This window comes from Globicephala melas, chromosome 8, assembly GCF_963455315.2.
Source record: "Globicephala melas chromosome 8, mGloMel1.2, whole genome shotgun sequence".
Taxonomy (NCBI): Eukaryota; Metazoa; Chordata; class Mammalia; order Artiodactyla; family Delphinidae; genus Globicephala; species Globicephala melas.
In genome coordinates, this window is record NC_083321.1 from 56,469,136 (window position 1) to 56,489,102 (window position 19,967).

The following is a 19,967-nucleotide window of genomic DNA, read 5'->3' on the forward strand; positions in this document are numbered from 1 at the left end:
TTTATCATCCTTACACTCTCCTGCCATCACCAGCTTGTTGTAGACCCTTTATATGAACTTTATAATGTGCTCAAGTACACCATATTTCTAAGGGCATTAAAGACCCTCCCCAAGCTTGCTGATCTCCCAAGATGGAGATCAGTATACAAACTGTATTCCTAGGCAGTGCTCGTGGAGACTTTGAAGGGACCTCCACAGCAACCAACATTTTGGCCTGCTCTTCTCACTTTGCCCTGATAGGGAATCAAACCTTTCTTTACAGCCTGGCCGAAAGGCCATCTCTTCCAGAAAGACCTTCTGTCTCCCTCCAAATCAAGAGCTAATATCTTCTTCTCAACTCCTTTCAGAGTTATTTTGAAGAATAAATAAGATGACGGTGGAAGCTTATTAAGGAACTGAAGATTTGTATTATGCAGAAGGAAAAAAAGCCAAGGCCTGTCTGGTTCCAGGGCAAACGACATAAGAACTTTAGAAGTAACAATAACAACAGCAACAACTACTACTGCCACAATTTCCGTCATTTACTGAGTACTTATTATGGGTATGTTAGGGGTTTTATAATTTTCATCTTATTTTAATTCTCACCACGGGATGGGGCATTATTATCGCTCACTTCAAAATGAGGAAAACAAGGCACAGAGGAGTTAATATCCAAAATAAAGAAAGAACTTGTACGACTCAATGGCAAATACTCAAACAATCCAATTAAAAAATGGGCAGAGGAATTGAATCGATATTTTTCCAAAGAAGACACACAGATGGCCAACAGACACAGGAAAAGGTGCTCGTCTCATTAATCATCAGGGAAATGCAAATCAAAACCACAATGAGATGTCACCTCACACCTGTTAGAATGGCCATCATCAAAAAGATAGGAAATAACAAGTGTTGGCAAAGACATGGAGAAAAGAGAACCCTGGTGCTCTGTTGGGTAGGAATGTTAATTGATGCAGCCATTATGCAAAACAGTATGGAGGTTCTTCAAAAATTTCAAACTAGAATTACCACATAATCCAGCAATTCCACTCTAGGTATTCATCTGAAAGGAACGAAACACTAGCTCAAAAATATACCTGCACCCACACATTCACTGCAGCATTATTTATAATAGCCAAGATAGGGAAACAATCTGAGTGTTCACTGATGGATGACTGGATAAAGAAAATGTGAGAAATATATACATACATATGTGTATGTAAACACACATACACATATATATGTATACACACATACACACACAATGGAATATTACTCAGCCATAAAAACGAATGAAATCTTGCCATTTGCAACAACATGGATAGACCTTGAGGGCATTATGCTAAGTGAAATAAGTCAGAGAGAGAAAGACAAATCTCGCATGATCTTATTTATATGTGGAATTTTAAAAAAGGCACAGAGAACGACAGATTTGTGGTTGCCACAGGTAGGGGATAGGGGTTGGGCAAAATGGGTGAAGGGGTACAAACTTACAGTTCTAAAACAAATAAGTCCTGAGGATGTAATGTACAGCACGGTGACTCCAGTTAATAATATTGCATTGTATAATTGAAAGTCGCTGAGAGAGTAGATCTTAAATGTTCTCACTCCACGAAAAAAATGTGTAACTCTGTGTGGTGATGAATGTTAACTGGACTTACTGTGGTGACCATATAGCAATATACACATCTATTAACTCATCATGTTACACACCTGAAACTAATATAATGCTATATGTCAATTATATCTCAATAAAAAAAATTAAAGAAAAAAAGAAGGCATAGAGAGGTTAAGTAACTAGCCTAGACTCACAGAGCAGAGAAGCTACAAAGCCATAATTCAAGCCCAGGCCTGTTTCAATGGGAAGCCCATGCTATAGACTAGTCCATGGAATTGCCTCTCTGGGATTCAGTAAGAAGGCTAAAGGAGAAACTCATACTAAATAGCAGAAGCAGTTTATAAATAAGCACTGACAAATTTTGTGTGTGGTCCACATGAGCTATTTAAAATCACATGCCTAGAATCCCCTTCTAGGTCATCCCTCCACCCAGAAGGGCTCAAGCCTATGTGAACATGCACTGAATAAGGAGCGCCAGCGTACATGATGGCGCGTTACTGCCCCATGACGGTGGCACAGAACAGAGGGAAGTGTGGGCTGGGGGTCACACAGCCCCGAGCAGCTGCTGAGCAGAGATAAACCTTGAGATGCAGCCCAGCTGTTTGCCTGGACTGTACAAGCCAGGCAGCAAATGAAGCTGATCAGATACTCCTTAGGGTGTCTGTTGCTGTGGGGCCCCAGGGAGATGGTGGCCACCTGAGAGGGATTCTGATTGCAGGGAGCGGGGGTTAAGGGCATGCAACAACTTCTGAAGCACTAGACAGGCATCAGTCACTCTACAGAGAGGCATTTCCATGGGCTAGTTTACGGCATGACTTCATATTGAAACTGACCTGAGTTTGCATTATGCCTCGCAGCTTTTTTTCTCTGTGATTCTGGCCTTGCTACTTAACCTTTCTGCGCCTTATTTTCCTCACTTTGAAATGAGGAATAATCATGCCCCATCCTGTGGTGAGAATTAAATAAGATAAAAATTGTCAAACCCCTGATATACCCATAGTAGGTACTCAAAGATGGTGGAAATGCTGGGGGTAGTAGTTGTTGCTGTTTTACTGTTACTTTTATAATGTTTATGTCTTTTTTTTGAATTTTTAAATTATTATTATTATTTTTTTAAATAGCACAGCACCTGACTTTTTCTTAAAATTAATTAATTAATTAATTTATGGCTGTGTTGGGTCTTCGTTTCTGTGCGAGGGCTTTCTCTAGTTGTGGCAAGCGGGGGCCACTCTTTATCGCGGTGCGCGGGCCTCTCAGTATCGCGGCCTCTCTTGTTGCGGAGCACAGGCTCCAGACGCGCAGGCTCAGTAATTGTGGTTCACAGGCCCAGGTGCTCTGCGGCATGTGGGATCTTCCCAGACCAGGGCTCGAACCTGCATCCCCTGCATTGGCAGGCAGATTCCCAACCACTGCACCACCAGGGAAGCCCCAATGCTTATGTCTTTTGCACTGGAACCAGACAGGCCTTGGCATTTTTTTTTCTGAATCCAGTTCAAACTTGCCAAGTCACATGGCTGGCCTAGTAAGAGTGGACAAGTTGCTTCCGGTTGGATCAGAGGATGGCTTGAGATTAAGGTTTGTCCACTGTGAGTGTGGCTTGCCCCTGCTTCTTCTCTCTTGCCCAATTCCTCCTTTTTTTGTCTTATCTTTTCATTTCCTTTTTTGGCTCCTCTGGAATTCCGGGTCCCTGTTACAATGGCTTTTGTTTAATTGCTTTTCCTGCCTTTACTGAATCTTATTCCTACCTCCTTTCTTCCTATCTCCCTTAACAGAATATTCTTTACTGCACCAAATACTGTAAATATATAAGATGAAGGACTATTTCCTAGGGACCTGACAACACCTCAGGGGAAAAAAAAACTGTAACTATAATACGGGATAGACTATATTAAGTGCCATTCTTAAGGTGTCTTTTTCATTCAGGAAATAGTTTTTTTCACCCCTTCTAATTACCATGCACTATGCTTGGCACAGATAAAATGCTATGGGAATTTAAGAAGGGTACAATTGCTTCTGGCTAGCCAGTGGCCAGCAAGAGGGCAATATTGGTGAAAATAGAACATTTACCAGAGATAAATGTTAGGCTGTTACCAGAAAGCCCTATTCCTTTACGTTTAGTCCTCTATTGGCCAATAAAATAGGATTTTCTGCTGATACTTCTGATCACGTAGAAAAGCGTCTTCTCTCCGTTCTCTCATCTGGTGTTACCTATGGCCACAGTAACTATCTCATCACACACACACGAACACACACGCATGTACATCATCTCCTCCCCTCTGTCTTCTCTTTACTCCTCCTGTTCCCTGTGACTTGCTCTTTTCTTTTCCTTCTTCCTGTTTTTTTTTTTTCAGCAGTGAGTTTCAGTTTTATTTGGGGACCTTACTGAGGACTAAAACCCAGGAGACAGCCTGTCCGATAACTCTGAGGAACTGTTCCCTTCCTTCTTCCTTTTCTCCTCTGTTTAACTCCATTCATTCGTTCTGGTAGCTTTAGTTGCCATGAGTGGTGCTCAGCTCAGAATGCTCGCTGACTTCAAAGCGTTCAGGAGTGACATTTTGATCATGAGATATTTTCAGCAGCTACGTGTTTAATATCAGGTGTGTGGTTCTGTGAATTATTACTGTTCATTCATTTCACGGAGTATTATGGAGGCTCACTTTAACCAGATCTTTGCTTAATTGCATCTCCTCAGACAGACTTCCCTCAGACAGCACGCTAGTCTCCTACCCGGCCTCAGTCTCCCTTACTGCCCTTACAACTTAAGTGATTCTCTTGTTGTGTGTCTCCTCCACAACACGGCAAGCTCCCCGAGGCCAGGAGCTTTGTCTTCTCTACTAGCCATCTGGCAGATGTTCAATAAACATTTCTTGATTGAATGGATAAGTATAGGCATTATAATTGCATAGATGCATAATATTTCATAACATGAAATTTCCCTTTTTATTAAGTGAAATGGTAGAAAATTATGCTATACCATCATCCCAATTGCATGAGATATAGGGCAGAGAAAAACTACTGAATGGAAGGATTCGTGGTCCCTGTGCTTATCTCTGGGTAGTCATATTTTCCTTAGATTGATCTATATTAATCTGAATTCCCCTGATATCTTCCAATGAGCACATATATATTTTTTTTTTAAAATTAGCTTCCTTTAAATAATAGTGAATGCTGCTGGCTCAGTGCAAAGATTTTTGTGGCTGGGACAGACTGAGGGATGTGAAAGTGACAGAAGGATCAGTGCATGGCTGGGAAGATAGTCCGGATCTAGCTGATTCACTGCCCTGACCAATAGCTGAAGATTCCTTTGACTGCCAGTGATGTGTTTAAAGTGAATGTTTTGATGACACAGTGAAACTGAAGAAGTAGAATCAACAGGCTCAAGATTGTTTTCAGGGTGTTAGAGCTGAAACATGAAAGAAAGTGAGGGTTTGGCAGAGCCCGTGTTTTGAAGGGTGCCAAACCCTAAATGGTCAAAAACTGCTTCAAGATGTTGATGAAACCTCAAACAGAGGTTGTACACGGGCCACTCATCCGGGCTTAATGTTTTGCAGACCCAGGACAGACTGAGATGGAAGGTCACTCCTTTGGCTGAGCGGATTGAGGGAGGATCTGTGGAGAAGGGTTTTATCTGCCCTTTCAGCGTTTTACTCGCTGCCACTGGTGGTATGTCCTACCCACAGACTCGGCTTTCTTCTGCTCTGAGCACATCTTCCTTCAGAAGAGCACATTCAAACTCATCCAGCAGAAGTTCAAAGAAGTCTTGCTCTCTGAATTTTCATCCATTCCTTCAACCGTTTATGGAGAGCCCACCATGTTCCAAGCACTGGGCTGGACTCTGGGAAATACATACATTAATAAACCGGACAGAAATCTTTGCCCTGATGAAGTTTACGTTACAGTAGTGGGCACACAGTCTAGTCTTGAGCGCTTGCCAAGCCCCAGTTTTCTCTTATTGCTTTTAGAAAAAATTCTGGATTAGTTTCAGTTTTACTGTGGGATGGTTGCCTCAGTTCCCCAATTAGCACTAGTTCCTGGAAGGAGCTGGAAACAGCCTTGGAAAATAACTTTGGCTATGACCCCGACGCACTGCCTTGTTCCTAATTTTCCTCAGCAAATCTCCTGAGGAATCTGGAGATTTGCTGCCCCCTGAACCTTTAGAGCCATCTAGAGTTTGGCTTTGAACCAAATGTTTAACCAGAACAACTACTCTGTTAGCTGCTCATCCTAATAAATAATAATAGCTATATCATTTATCGATCACTCACCACGTGCCAGAAATGTGCTGAGCCTTTTCTTTCATTGTCTCATTTAATAGTCACAGTGTCTGTGAGGTTTCTGCTTTCAGTATAGCCAAGTAAACTCCTACCAGATCCTACCCTTCCACGGGTCACATCTGTAAACTGTGCGCTAAATACAAAAGCAAAAACAAAAATCAAAACAATGATGTGCAGGCACTAGAAAGTAACCAAATAGCAGGTGGATTCTGGAGGGAAACAAAAAATTTGAAAGAAGGGTGTAGTCTGGGGTATGTTTTTCATTTTTACGGCATTTGACCTGAGGACAAGCCGAACTGATGCTATGCTGAGTGGGTAGTTCAGGGTGACCACAGCCCCTGACAAGTGAGAGAGGAATCTCAGAAAAGAGAGCCAAAGTGTGTTTCTAAACACTGTCCAAGTCTCCGGCGTATTCCTACATGTGTGGGGCAAGCTGAAAGTAGCTTGTACTTAAGGCTTAAAGAATGCACATCTACTACAAGTGTGCAACTTTGCAGTGTGAGTCTAACCAAGTGTGATGGTTAGTCTTAGATGTCAATTAGGCTAAGTTACAGTTTGCAGTTACTTAATCAAATACTAATCTAGGTGCTGCTGTGAAGGTATTTTGTAGACATAGTTGATATCTACAATGGATCGACTTAAGCTAAAGGGGATTACACTTGATAACGCTGGTGGGCCTCATCCCATCAGCTGAAGGCCTTCAGAGCAAAAACTGAGTTTCCACGGAGAGGAAGGAATTCTGCCTCAAGACTGCACATCAAATCCCGCCTGAGTTTCCAGCCTCCAGCCTCCAGATTTCAGATTTGCCAACCCTGTAATTTTGTGACCTAACTCTTTAAAATACATCTCTTTTATCATAATCATATGTATTGGTTCTGTTTCTTGGGAGAACCCTGACTGAGACCCCAAGTTAATTGCTAAAACAAAAATATCAACACTCTTCAGAACTGTAATGAATCTAGAGGTTCCACAACATAATAATCACAATGACCAGAAAAAAATCCAAAATGACTTGATGTACCAGGAACCAGAAAATTGTAGCCCAGTTGCAAGAGGAAAGACAACTCACTGAAATCAACTCTAAGATGACCCAAGGGTTGAAATTAGCAGACAAGGGTTTTAAAGAAGCCATTTTAACTATGCTTAGTGAGGTGGGGAAAATATGGTTGTAGTGAATGAAAAGACACACAATCTCAATAAAGAAGGCAATGAATCTAATAACCAAATGGAAATTCTCCAAGTGAAAAATACAATCTGTGAAATAAAAATTCCCTGGGTGGACTTAACAGAATGAAGATGATGGACGAAAGAGTCTAGATATTATCCGAACTGAGAGTAGGGAGGAAAAAAATATTGAAATAAATGAAAGGAGACTCAAAGGAACTAGGGCAATAACAAAAGGTTTCCTTCTGAATACCCAGAAGGAGTGAAAAGAAAGAAAGGGGCAGAAAAATTACTTAAAGATATAATGGCTCATGGGATGGTTAATAACATGTGTCAACTTGACTGGGCTAAAGGATGACCAGATAACTGTAAAACATTATTTCTGGGTATGTCTGTGAGAGTATTTTCCGAAGAGATTAGCATTTGAATGGGTTGACTAAGGAAAGAAGATCACCCTCCACAATGAGGGTGGGCATTGTCCCATCTGCTGAGAACCTGAATCAAAGTAAAAGGTGGAGCAAGGGTGAATTTGCACTTCTTCCCTCAGCTGAGACATCCATCTTTTCTTGCCCACAGACATCAGTTCCTTGATTCCTATGTACTGAATTATACCACCGTTATTTCCTGGCTCTCCAGCTTACAGATGGCATATCACGGGACTTCTCAGCTTCCGGAATCACGTGAGCCAATTCCTATAATAAATTTCCCCTTTTTTATACCTCTCTCTCTCTATCCTATTGGTTCTGCTTTTCTGGAGAACCCTAAGACAGCTGAACTTTTCCAAACTTTGAGAAAGACGTAAATTTACAAATTCAAGAATTCAGAGAACTGCAAGCATGATAGATATAAAGAAAATCACATCTAAGGAAATCATAGTCAAACTGCTGAAAACCAAAGATGAAGAGAAACCTTTAAAGCACCTTAAGGAAAATGACACATTACATAAAGGGCAATAACCATGCAGAATATTGCTGACTTCTCATCAGTAACCATGAAGTCCAGAAAGTGGTGCAAATATCTTTAAAGTGCTAAAAAGAAAAGCAACCCAGAATAAGAATATCAACTGATATTTTCTTTCAAGAATAAAGCTGAAATAAAGACACTTTAAAATAAAACAAAACTAAAAGAATTTATTGATTGAAGATCTGCGCTACATGAACTAATAAAAGGAGGGGCTTCAGGCTGAAGGGAAGTTACACCAGATGGAGACTTGATTCTTTGGGAGGGAAGAAAAGGTACTGGGAGTTGTAAGTATCTGGGTAAATATAATAGATTAGATTTTTCTATTAAATCTCTTATTTAACATATATATATATATATATATATATATATATAGGACTCATTAAAGCAAAAACTGTAACATTGTCTTGTAGGAATTATACTGTATGTAGTTGTAATAACAGGGCAATTATAACCCAAAGGAAGGTGAGAAGAGATAAATGGACCTATGGGGTTGCAAGAGTTCTACATTTTATCACAAATGTTGCAAGATTAACTCTAAGCAGAGAGGAAATTTAAGAATGTATATTGTAATCAATAGAGTGGTCACTTTTAAAAATGCCAAGAGGTATATTAAAAGGCCAAGAGAGAAAATAAAATTGAATTCTAAAAAAAAATTCCAAAGAAGGTCATAAAGAAGAAAGAAGAAAAAACAGAGGAGGCAAACAGAAAAAAAAAAAAAAAAAAAAACTAGCAGAGCTAAAACCAACCATATCAATAGTTACAATAAATGTGTATGAAGTAAACACTCCAATTAAAAATCAGAAACTTGACAGAAGGATTAAAAAAAGACAAGGGCCAACTATAGATGCTGTCTAAAAGAAATGCATTTTAAATATAAAGATGCAGATTGGTTGAAAGTATTTGTACAGAAAAAAGATAAACCAAGCAAAGAGTAAACATAAAGAGGCAGGACTTGCTTGATTTGCTATCAAACAAATTACACCTTTTGCCAGTAAATAATTTATTGTTTCTCATCTCCAAATCCATCCTCCTTGGCCTGCTTTGTGATGTTGGAGGTGGACTCTGTAAATATTTCACCTTTGCCGGTTCTGTTAACTTTTGTCAGTAGAGGGCGCCGTAGGGCCACTGCAGGAGGAAAAGGCTTCTCTCTCCCTGATTGGTATGCTTTTCTCCTTACTCTCTCCCAGGGCATGTGGTGGTCCGCAGTGTGTGTGCAGGACCTCCAGTGGTGCTCACTCCCCATGGACTGTCAGTGGCATCCTTGTGGGTGGCTTCTTAGCAAGTTGACACCAGCACCCGAGCTGGCAATCCAGTGACTCTTGCAGGTTGCCTCCTAGGCACCTTCCCCGTGAGTTTCAGAAGCAGCCTAGCAGGTGTCTTCCGGGAGCATTCATTTGGTATCTCAGAAGGTAGCTTTCAGTGAGTCTCAGTGATACCTCAGTAGATGATTTCCTAGTGAATTTCATCAGCTCGCTAGTGTGTTCTTTCCTACGTGAGAGCTGCGGTCTGTGGCACCTCATTGACTTTCTCTGCCACCAGTTTGTCCAATCACACACTTTCCAACAAGGTCTGAGTCTCTTGCTTAGGGTCCCCTTCCTTGGGTATGATTCCTCTGCCCCAGAGGTAGTGGCTGCTCCCTGTATCAGCTATTATTGTGTTCCTTAGAGGTCGCTTTTCCCCTTAGTAATGAATCCTCTGTTACTAATTAATAATTCTCTACATGAAACTTGCTCTTCAAATGCTGTGTGATCTCTGGACCCTGCCTGATACAGACTTCAAGACAAAGAGCTTTATCAAGGATAGAAAGACCCTTTGTAATGATAAAAGGACACTGGTGAGAAGACATTTAAAATTGAGAGAATTAAAGAAATAAACAGGTAATTCCAATTATAGCTGGAGACTTTAACACCCTTCCCTCAGAAACTAGAAAAAAAGAAAAAGTAAAGACATAAATGTTCTGAACAGCACTGTCAACCACCTTGACCTAACTGATATCTGTAGAACACTATACAACTACAAAATGCTATTTTTTTCAAGTGCACCTGTTCATCAAGATAGACCATAGTTGAAAAGGATCAAAATCACATAGAGCTGTTCTCTGACTTCAGTGGAATTAAATTGAGGTCGGTAACAACACAATATCTAGGAATATCTAAAATATTTGATAAGTAATATACTTCTAAATAGTGTATGGATCAAAGAAGAAATTAGGGAAATTAGAAAATATTTTGATCTGAATGAACAAAGATACAATATATCAAAAATTTTAAGATGGAACTAAAGCTGTGTTTAGAGGGAACTGTTGATTTAAATGCTTGTATTTAAAAAAAAAAGAAAGCTTAAAAAAATCAATGACCTCTCATTTAACCTTAAGAAGCCACAAAAAGAGGGCTTCCCTGGTGGCGCAGTGGTTGGGAGTCTGCCTGCCGATGCAGGGGACACGGGTTCGTGCCCCCGGTCCGGGAAGAACCCACATGCAGTGGAGCGGCTGGGCCCGTGAGCCATGGCCGCTGAGCCTGCGCGTCCGGAGCCTGTGCTCCGCGACGGGACAGGCCACAACAGTGAGAGGCCCGCGTTACCACAAAAAAAGAAAAAAGAAAAAGAAGCCACAAAAAGAATAGCAAAGTAAATAGACAAAAAAATAAAAAAAAATAAAAATAAGTGTAGCAATCAAGGAAATAGAAGATTGGTAAGCAATAAAGAAAGTTAACAAAATCCAAAATCCATTCTTTGAAGAGCCTGAGAAACTTAGAAGTCTAGCTAGATGGATCAAGGAAAAGGGAGAGAATGGAAATGACCAATATTAGTCATAAATGAGGGATAATTACTACAGATGCTACAGACATTTAAAGGACATTCGAAGGATTATCCATAACTTAAGAATTCAACAAATTTCTTGAAAAATACAACTTAGCAAAACTGACTTGAGAAAAAACAGATCAGTTGAATAGTCCTATATCTAATAAATTTGAATTCATTATCAAATACTCCCCCAGAGAAAATTCTAGACCTACAAGTTCTGACTGGGGAATCCTATCAGATACCAAAGGAAGAAATAATATCCTATCAGAAATGAAAGAAAGAAGTTAAGCCAGTTTTAGATAAATTATTTCAGAAAACAGAGAAGAAAAAACTTCCCACTTGTTTTATGAAGTCAGAATAACTATAGTACCAAAACTTGACAAAATATTTTAAAAAATTAGACTAACCACTGTTGCACATAGATGCAAAAATACTGAATGAGAGATTAGCAAATTGAATCATGGAAGGCTGTTTTAACATTTAAAAATCAATTAATGTTATTTGCCATATTAACACAGTATAAGAGATACACTACATAATCACTTTAATAGATGCAGAAAAAGAAATTTACAAATTTCAAAACCCACTCATGATAAGGAAAAATTCTTAGAAAACTAGGAATAGTTGAGAATTTCTGCAACCTGATGAAGCACTCCTACAGAAATCCTACAGCAAACTTCATACCTAATAGAGAGTAATAGAGATACGCTGGTAAGGAACAAGCCAAAAAAATGGAAAGAAAGAAAAAAAGGAAGGAAGGAAGGGAGGGAGAAAGGAAGGAAGGGAGGAAGATGATTGCAGTAGAGTACAACTGATTGTATTTTCACATAATATGATCATTTACATTGAAAATCCAAAGGAAACTACAATACATATATCAGCCCTAATAAATGTAGTTAATAAGATAGTAGGGTATCATATTAATATGCCTAAATTACTAGTAGTTATATATCCTTATAGCTAATATGTAAAATATTTCATTTAAAACAGTGCTTATAAAACATAAAGCATTTTGGAATAAATTTAACAAAATATGTGGAAAATCTCTATGCAGAAAACTATAAAACACTGCTGAGAGAAATTAAAGTAGATCTAAATAAGTGGAGGAATATACCATGTTCAGTTACTTAAGATGTAAACCCATCCTGAATTGATCTATAGATTCAACACAATCCCTGTCAAAATCCCAAGAGGATTATTTTTTTGGTAGACTTTCACAAGCTGACTCTAAAACTTATATAGAAATGCAAAGATATCCAAAGCAATTTTGAAAAAACAAAGTTGGAGAGCTAACACTACCTCATTTCAAGACTTGTTCTAAAGCTACAGTATTCAAGATAATATGGTTTTGACATAGAGATCAAGAAATAGATCAACAGAACAGAATGGAGAGATGGAAATAGACTCCCATTTATACTGTCATTTTATTTTTCAACAAAGACATCAACTCAATCCAATAGGGAAAAGACTTTTCCCCAAGTTTTAAAAATTTGTGGTAAAATACACAAAACATTTACTATCGTAAGCATTTTTAAGTGACAGTTCACTGGCATTAAGTACATTCATACTGTTGTGCAACCGTCACTACCATCCATCTCCAGAACTCTTTTCATCTTGCAAAATTTGAACTCAGTACCCATTAAATGTGAACTTCTTCTCTCTTCCCCCCAGCCCCTGGCAGCCACTATTCTACTTTCTGTCTTTATGGATTTGACTACTCTAAATACCTCATATAAATGGAATCATAGGGTAATTTTTTTTTTTTTTTTTGGACTGGCTTATATCACTTAGCATAATGTCCTCAAGGTTCATCCATGTTGTAGCATGTGTCAGAATTCTCTTCCTTGGGACTTCCCTGGTGGCGCAGTGGTTAAGAATCCACCTGCCAATGCAGGAGACACAGGTTTGAGCCCTGGTCAGGGAAGATCCCACATGCTGTGGAGCAACTAAACCTGTGCACCACAACTACTGAGCCTGTTCTCTAGATCCCGTGAGCCACAATTACTGAGCCCACGTGCCACCATTACTGAAGCCCACGTGCCTAGAGCCCGTGCTCCGCAACAAGAGAAGCCACCACAATGAGAAGCCCGTGCACCGCAACGAAGAGTAGCCCTCACTCGCCGCAACTAGAGAAAGCCTGTGCGCAGCAACAAAGACCCAACGCAGCCATAAATAAAGAAAGAAAGAAAGAAAGCAAGAAAGAAAGAAAGAAAAAACAAATAAAGAAAAAGAATTCCCTTCCTTTTTGAGGCTGAATAATATTCCATGGTATGTATACCACATTTTGCTTATTCATTCATCTATTAATGGACACTTGTTTCTACATTTTAGATACTGTGAATAATGCTGCTATGACACTAGGTACACAAATATCCCTTTAAGATCCTACTTTCAATTCTCCTGAGCATATATCAAGAAGTGCAACTGCTGAATTATATGGTAAACCTATTTTTAATTTTTTGAAGAACAGTCATACTGTTTCCCCACAGTGCACTATTTTACATTCCCACCAACAGTGCACAAGGGTTCTAATTTCTCTACATCCTCACCAGTTAGTAGTCAGAAATAAAATTTTTATTTTTTAGTTGTACCCATGGCTAAGACTTATTATAGTGACATAGTAAAGGACACACAGCTGGATCATAAGGGAAAAGGCAGGCAGGCAGGGTCTGGAAGAATCCACGCGCAGGTTTCCTTATGTTCTCTCCCTTCCTTGAAGGGACACACGGAGCACACCTCTCCCCCAGCACTGAAAATGCAGCAACATACGTGCAATCTTTTTGCCTAGGGAAGCCCATTAGAGACTCAGCACCCAAGATTTTTACTGGGAGCTAGTCACATAGGCACCAGAAAGGAAACATTTTAAACAAATGTGCTAGAAAAACTAGATGTCTGTAAAAAACCAAAAACCCACTGTGACCCTCCATCCTTACTTCTCACGATCTACAACATTATTTCAAATGAATCATTTAACTCTCTGAGTAGCCACGTGCTTCCCTGCTAGAGAAGTGGGGGATCAGAGCAATGAAGCCACTCTAAGATTACACAAGTAAACGGCAGAGTCAGGCTCTGAAGCCCGATTTCTCCGTCTCCCACACCTGTGCTGTTCATTGATCTTCAAGCGTCATCCTAGAGTTCTACCTAATCATCTTTTCATCACTGAACACCCAAGGACCAGCAGCTTCTGACACCTTGTAAATATTTGTTGAAGAGATGACTGAACAGTCTCTAGGACAACCTGCTGCCCATCTGAGCACCACCCCCTTCAAATATGCAGCACACACCGAGTAGCCAACACCTTGCCTGGCTACCTCCTCTGTAAGGAGCTTGGCCGTCAAGCTTCATGCTTAGAGATTGTAGCCAATTTATGAAAGAGAGAGAGAGAGAGAAGATCACTATAGGCCTATACACCAGAACAGAAGTAAGTTTTACGTAGAGAGTTAGTGACATATGAATTTAAAGTAAAATAAATTTTAAATATTTGAGCTCAAAATCAACATCATTTTCCCTCTGATTCCATCTAGAGAAAATTTAAGATACTCAAGTTGCTTATCTTTAAACTTAAGAGGGGGCCATCAAATTCTATGTACGATGTATTGAAATAGTGGAGAAAGAGGGCTTGTAGGAGAATGGATGAGGCTGGAAGATGAAATAGAAAAAATGTGGAAGGGAGAGTAGGGGGAGGGAAAGCACATGTACAGGGAAGGACCGTAAGGGAATATTCTGCTCATTAAACAATGCATGGAATCTGGCTCAGTTTTAAAGTATCTAAATGGCCAGGACTGGGTCCTGGTGAGTTTTTCCTCCCCTGTGGGTTGTGATCCCTGATGCCCCTGGGGTGATCCTGGGTCCCAAGAGTATAATGTTCTGCTTTTGAAATCTAGCCTCAGAGTAGAGAAAAGCCTGTGAGTAGCTGTGTAGTGGAGCACATGACATCTCTCAAATTAACACTGCCAAGCACTCACGGAAACCCCAGAGGAAAATAGGGGCACCAGAGCCACTGTTATATTCACAACACACAGATTTCTGCCTCTGCAGGAGGGAGGCCTAGGGACACCCAGGGACTCTGGCCTGGCTTCCTGCCTTCTCCGCTCCAGGTCTGCCTCTCCTGCCACCATCACTTTATCTCTTGCCCCTCAGGTCTGTCTGCAAGAGTCCACGTCACCTTCCCGACTGAGGTCTCCAAATCCCCATCTTTAGTTCCCTTGAGTAACTTGTACCCAGTTTCCTTTTCTCTTTCTGTCATGAAGAAAATGACTCTTCCACAGTCCTCAGTCACCTGCATTCATGGACATACAGAGTTTACAGGCACTTGCTCAGAAGCAGCCTTTTATGATTTGATTGGGGTTCCTTATTCATTCATACAATTTATCAGTCAAACCTGGATACTTCTGCAAGCTAAACAGAGACCTGTTAATAGTTACACGGGGACAAGAGGCACACAGTTTGTTTGGGGCTGGATGTATGGTTGCCCTAGTCACAGACTCACAGTGAATAGATACTGTAACCCCAAGCTGTCCTATTACGGTTTGTAATACAAATCATCACACAAACAGTAATAAACTTATTTTCTTCCAGAGAGAAAGATAAATAGAGGGAGAGAGTCATACACATAAAACTATATAGGAGGGTGAGAGGAAAAGGGAGGAAGAGAAAGAAGAGAGAGACATTGTAGGTAATTGTCTCTACAGGTACTGGAGTGAATGCTCACAGAATAGGTCTTTTTCTATGTTTATACAGAAGAAATTTGTCCTTTGGAATGTTAAATGCTCTATTTCCTTAATTCTAAGAGGGACACTTTTTCGTATTTTAATGATTCTGAAATCTGAATGTGTATTACAAGGGAAGCCAGAAAGAACTTTTTCACTGCTCCTAGGAAGAGGAACAATTTGTGACAGAGTTGTCATTGCCTGTATGCGTACGAACTCAGCAGTGGGTAAAAGGTAGATCTGTTCAGACTGACATCTTGGGTGAGATATTTGCAGTGATAGCACCCCATTTTGAATTTTGATATATACTAATTGTTTCAAATGTCCCCAGAATGGCTGTACTCCGATGTCATATTATAACAAAAAGTTACAACATGCAGAGAAGGATCTGCACTTTCCAGGCAGTGCAGTTAAAGGCAGTGGGAAACACCAAACCTCAAGTGATTCACAGAATTTTCAAATCTAGTAGAGGTAGATGTTGACAAGTCATGCTTCAAGAAGACCTACCACTTAGGTACCTGTTGTCTATCTCTCAGAGGCTAAGGCTGACTTTTAGAGAAATCTCTAGAGATAATTAGTTCAATTAAGCAAAAAAAAAAAAAAAAAAAAGCTATGAATTTAACCATACAGCTGATGTAAATCAAACAGTAGTCTCTTTCCATTTGCTGTGAAGTCACACTGTCCTTTGCAAAGGTGTTAAAAAGGACGAAAGCTAGGCTTGCCCCGTGATGCGACACATGACTGCTCACGGCCAAAATATTCCAAAGAACGCCAAGTGTTAAGAAGGTTCAGACTCCCATTTTCACGGTGACACTTAAAATAAATGGTGTGTATATGAGTAGATACATTGATGTTGTTATTATGTTTTCTAAGGTTAATTTGCACATAAATAAGTGTACACTCCCTGTATACCAATAACTACCCCCAAACACTGTACCTGAATTAACGGTCCATTTCCTAGTTGATTCTGTTTTAAAGTTAAAAAGAATATGATAGTTGCCACCTCCACACCTGCCTTAATCCTGGTCTCTGGAGACTCCATTATCAAATGGTTAAACTCAAGTTGCCTACTCTGGTGGGAATCACTTAATGATGCAAGAGTAGTAATTAGAACCCTATATCTTCTAGAGCTGAGAGATACCTGACCAAGCACTAGGTTTGTCTCTGAGACAAAAAAATTGTATTCCTGATATTGGTATACATTTTAAAGCTAGATACCAGTGGTTCAAGGTGTCTGAACTAAGAAAAATACATTGAGTATGTGATAGCAACACCACTGCAGAATATTTTAGGATAATTTAATTTTGATAGCATTCATGTTGCATCAGTACAAATTTAAAATATTAGCCCAATTGAGCGGCTACTGGAACATTTAACATTAAAGGTAAATGCCAGATGAGAAAAGATTTATTGGTCCTTAATCCCAAGTTAGTAAACTTTAGCCTTAAAGTGAAACAAAATATTCACTGACTGTGCTTTTTAGATGATTTCTCTTAGATTTTAAGAGTCTTGCATGGGAAAGTTAGAATCCACCAGAGCATTGAAAAACCTGAGAAAAAAGGCCTAAACACATCATCGAAAAGGGTAATCATTCTTGTGGTACTATCACCTTTCTATTGTTTCATAGAATATTTACAGAAATATTTTTGTTGAGATTTTGGACAAACCATTCTATCCAACTTGCCCTAGAAGTAAAAACTGACTTCAGATGAGGTTAATGTACAATATTATTTCCCTGTTACATAAATATTTACACTATAACATTTGATGCTATGTCCTATATTAATGTTAGCAACTGAACTGGATTCAATAGTATTGTAGAGATGAAAATAATTCCCTACAGGTGTGTTGAGGGACACACCAGAAAAGTTCCTTGCAATGGCATTTTGGGATTTTAAGATACACACAATATGTTTTTCAAATGTAATTGAAATTCTGATTTTGTTTTTTATGATGTTAAAAAATGAAAAAGTTGGGCTTCCCTGGTGGCGCAGTGGTTGAGAGTCCACCTGCTGATGCAGGGGACATGGGTTCATGCCCCGGTCTGGGAAGATCCCACATGCCGCGGAGCGGCTGGGCCCGTGAGCCATGGCTGCTGAGCCTGCGCGTCCGGAGCCTGTGCTCCGCAACGGGAGAGGCCCCAACAGTGAGAGGCCCGCGTACCGCAAAACAAAAACAAAAATAAAAAGAAAAACAAACAAAAAAAGAAAGTTTCAAGTACACCAATGTTTTCAACAATGTTCCAACAATCCAAAAGTGATTATATTGTACTTGGATGGGAAAATAGAAATGGAATTGGCTTAGAACCAAAAGTAAAAATAGTAAGGCATTTGTGATATGCGGTGGTGGGAACGGAGGAAGGGATGGAGGGATATATGATCAGGTTGGTAGAAGGAATATAATGACTTTATTTTCTGAACCAAAAATCAAAACGCAAGGTCTAAGACTCCAAATATATCAGTGGGATCAAGGATAGAAAGTTATGGCTGCCCCAGATAATCCAAATATTGTTGCTTTAGGAGTGCATGAAGAAGTAGTGAAACACTGACAAAGTGTTAATACAGGGAAAGAAAACCACAAAAAGAACCAATTATTGTAAAGTGAATTAGATTTTTCAAATCTGCTTCTGTTTTCCCCAAATTATTGCTAGTAGTACAGGCGAAATGTGTGGGTATAAAAAAATGTGTTATGTTCACTGTGCCTTCTGAGTACATTTACTATTCCCAATTCACGCATCAGAAAAATATCTTGCACAAAAAGCAAGAAACAACTTAGTCTCCACAATGAACCCTTTTCTTTACAGAAACAAGACAAGCTTCTTATCACACACCTCTAGGTGCCTCCCAATAAACAAAACTGCAAATCAACCTCCCTCAAAAAAAAAAAAAAACAAACAACTAGAATAACATCCCAATCATTCAAAAACTATAAAACATGCTCTGAAGAAGAGACCAAAATAGATAACATGTCTGGAAATATATTCTGCTCTTCCATGGGAAAGTAGCTAATATGAAGGTCAGAATTATTTTCAAGCAGTTTTGAAATATCTCATTTTAATATCTACCCTTTTTCTCAATCTGGGGCAAACTCTGTATCTTGTCATCAACATTTCAACAACATATCAAACCAAAGCAGTTATGACAGCAAAGTTTCATTGTTGAACAGAAGATACACTTCCAGTGTGAATAAATGATCACTTGTTGAAGAAGATAAAAAAGGAGTGATTGTTTAATTTTTCAGATAAAAATTGTTTAATTTGTCATATTTTAACAGGATTCCTTTGAACATCCAATTTCTCTAGAGGATGTAAATTTTATATTTGCTTCACAAACATCTGGTTTATACACAACTCTTCAGCAATGCACCGGTGGCCTAAAGAAAGTTTACCTCTAAAGGTGTATAGAATACCTATATGCCTAGCAGAGTATCCAAGCTACAAGCCTGGGAGGTTTGAGAATCATCAATACAAAAGGACTCAAGAATAAAAAGTACCATTCAAATCAAGCTCTGACCACAACTTAGCTCATGACCAAAGGTGACCAATGGGAAGTAAAAAAACATATAACTCACCAACACCACCGTTATCCGGGTAGAAGGACCCCGTGACAAATCCAAGCTCTATCAATGACAGTCCTGTAAAGAGAAAGAGGAAAGGAGTGTTATCACTTCTGTAGAAGTGGAGACACCTATGAGCAAGGAATACAGTTGACCACATTTTGACGGAGTCATATTGCAAGGCAGACTTGGGTACATGATGGGAAGGAAAGGGAGACCGAATATTAGAACCGCCTTGCTGCTACTTTTTCAACCCAAACCCCATATGTCTACTGTACATCCCTCTGGCCCACATATTGAGGCCAGTTCCAACCCTCAGCAAGAAGTAACTAGCAAGGTTTTGATTAATACCTTCTTAATGTACCATTAAATGTACTTTTGCTGGTCTTTCTAAAATGCAGATATCATCAAGGTACTTCTCTGCTTACAATAGCTTCCCACTTTGAGGGTCAGGGCAAAACTCCTCGCCAGGATTTATAGGGTCCTTGGAGACCTGATTTTAGCCTCCTTACCTTCCCAGCTTGCTGTCTCCTTCCCAGCCTTACTAACTCATTTGCATCTTTAGAAAGTCAAGCAATCACCCTCACCCATAGGCCTCTGAGTATGAGGACCCCTCTGCCTTGAAAAACATGCCTCCCCAGTTCCCATAAAACCTCTTACCAGCCTGACCACATTCATGCTCAGAACGCATTCAGTTATCATCTCCGGAGAGCCTCTCCTGACCACCCAGAGCTGATTCAAGGGCACACTTACCATTGTTCCTACACCACCTTGTTTCTAATTCTACCTTAGCAGTTAACAGCTTAGACTGTGACGATTTATCAAAGAATCTGGTCTTTATTGTTTTGTATTGTTATATATCGTACTTACTATCATACTGTCGGTACCTAGCAGAGTTCCTGGCAT

The 19,967-nt window shown here is 39.7% G+C and overlaps 1 long non-coding RNA gene across 1 annotated transcript in view; it reads right to left on the reverse strand.

The window, feature by feature from the left end:
- The window catches only part of LOC132597763 (uncharacterized), a 2,174,902-nt gene that overhangs the window by 215,305 nt on the left and 1,939,630 nt on the right, over positions 1–19,967 (reverse strand). The window contains exon 9 of the long non-coding RNA XR_009565047.1: positions 19,077–19,139. This is a non-coding gene — a long non-coding RNA (uncharacterized lncRNA). The remainder of the gene's footprint in view (positions 1–19,076; positions 19,140–19,967) is intronic.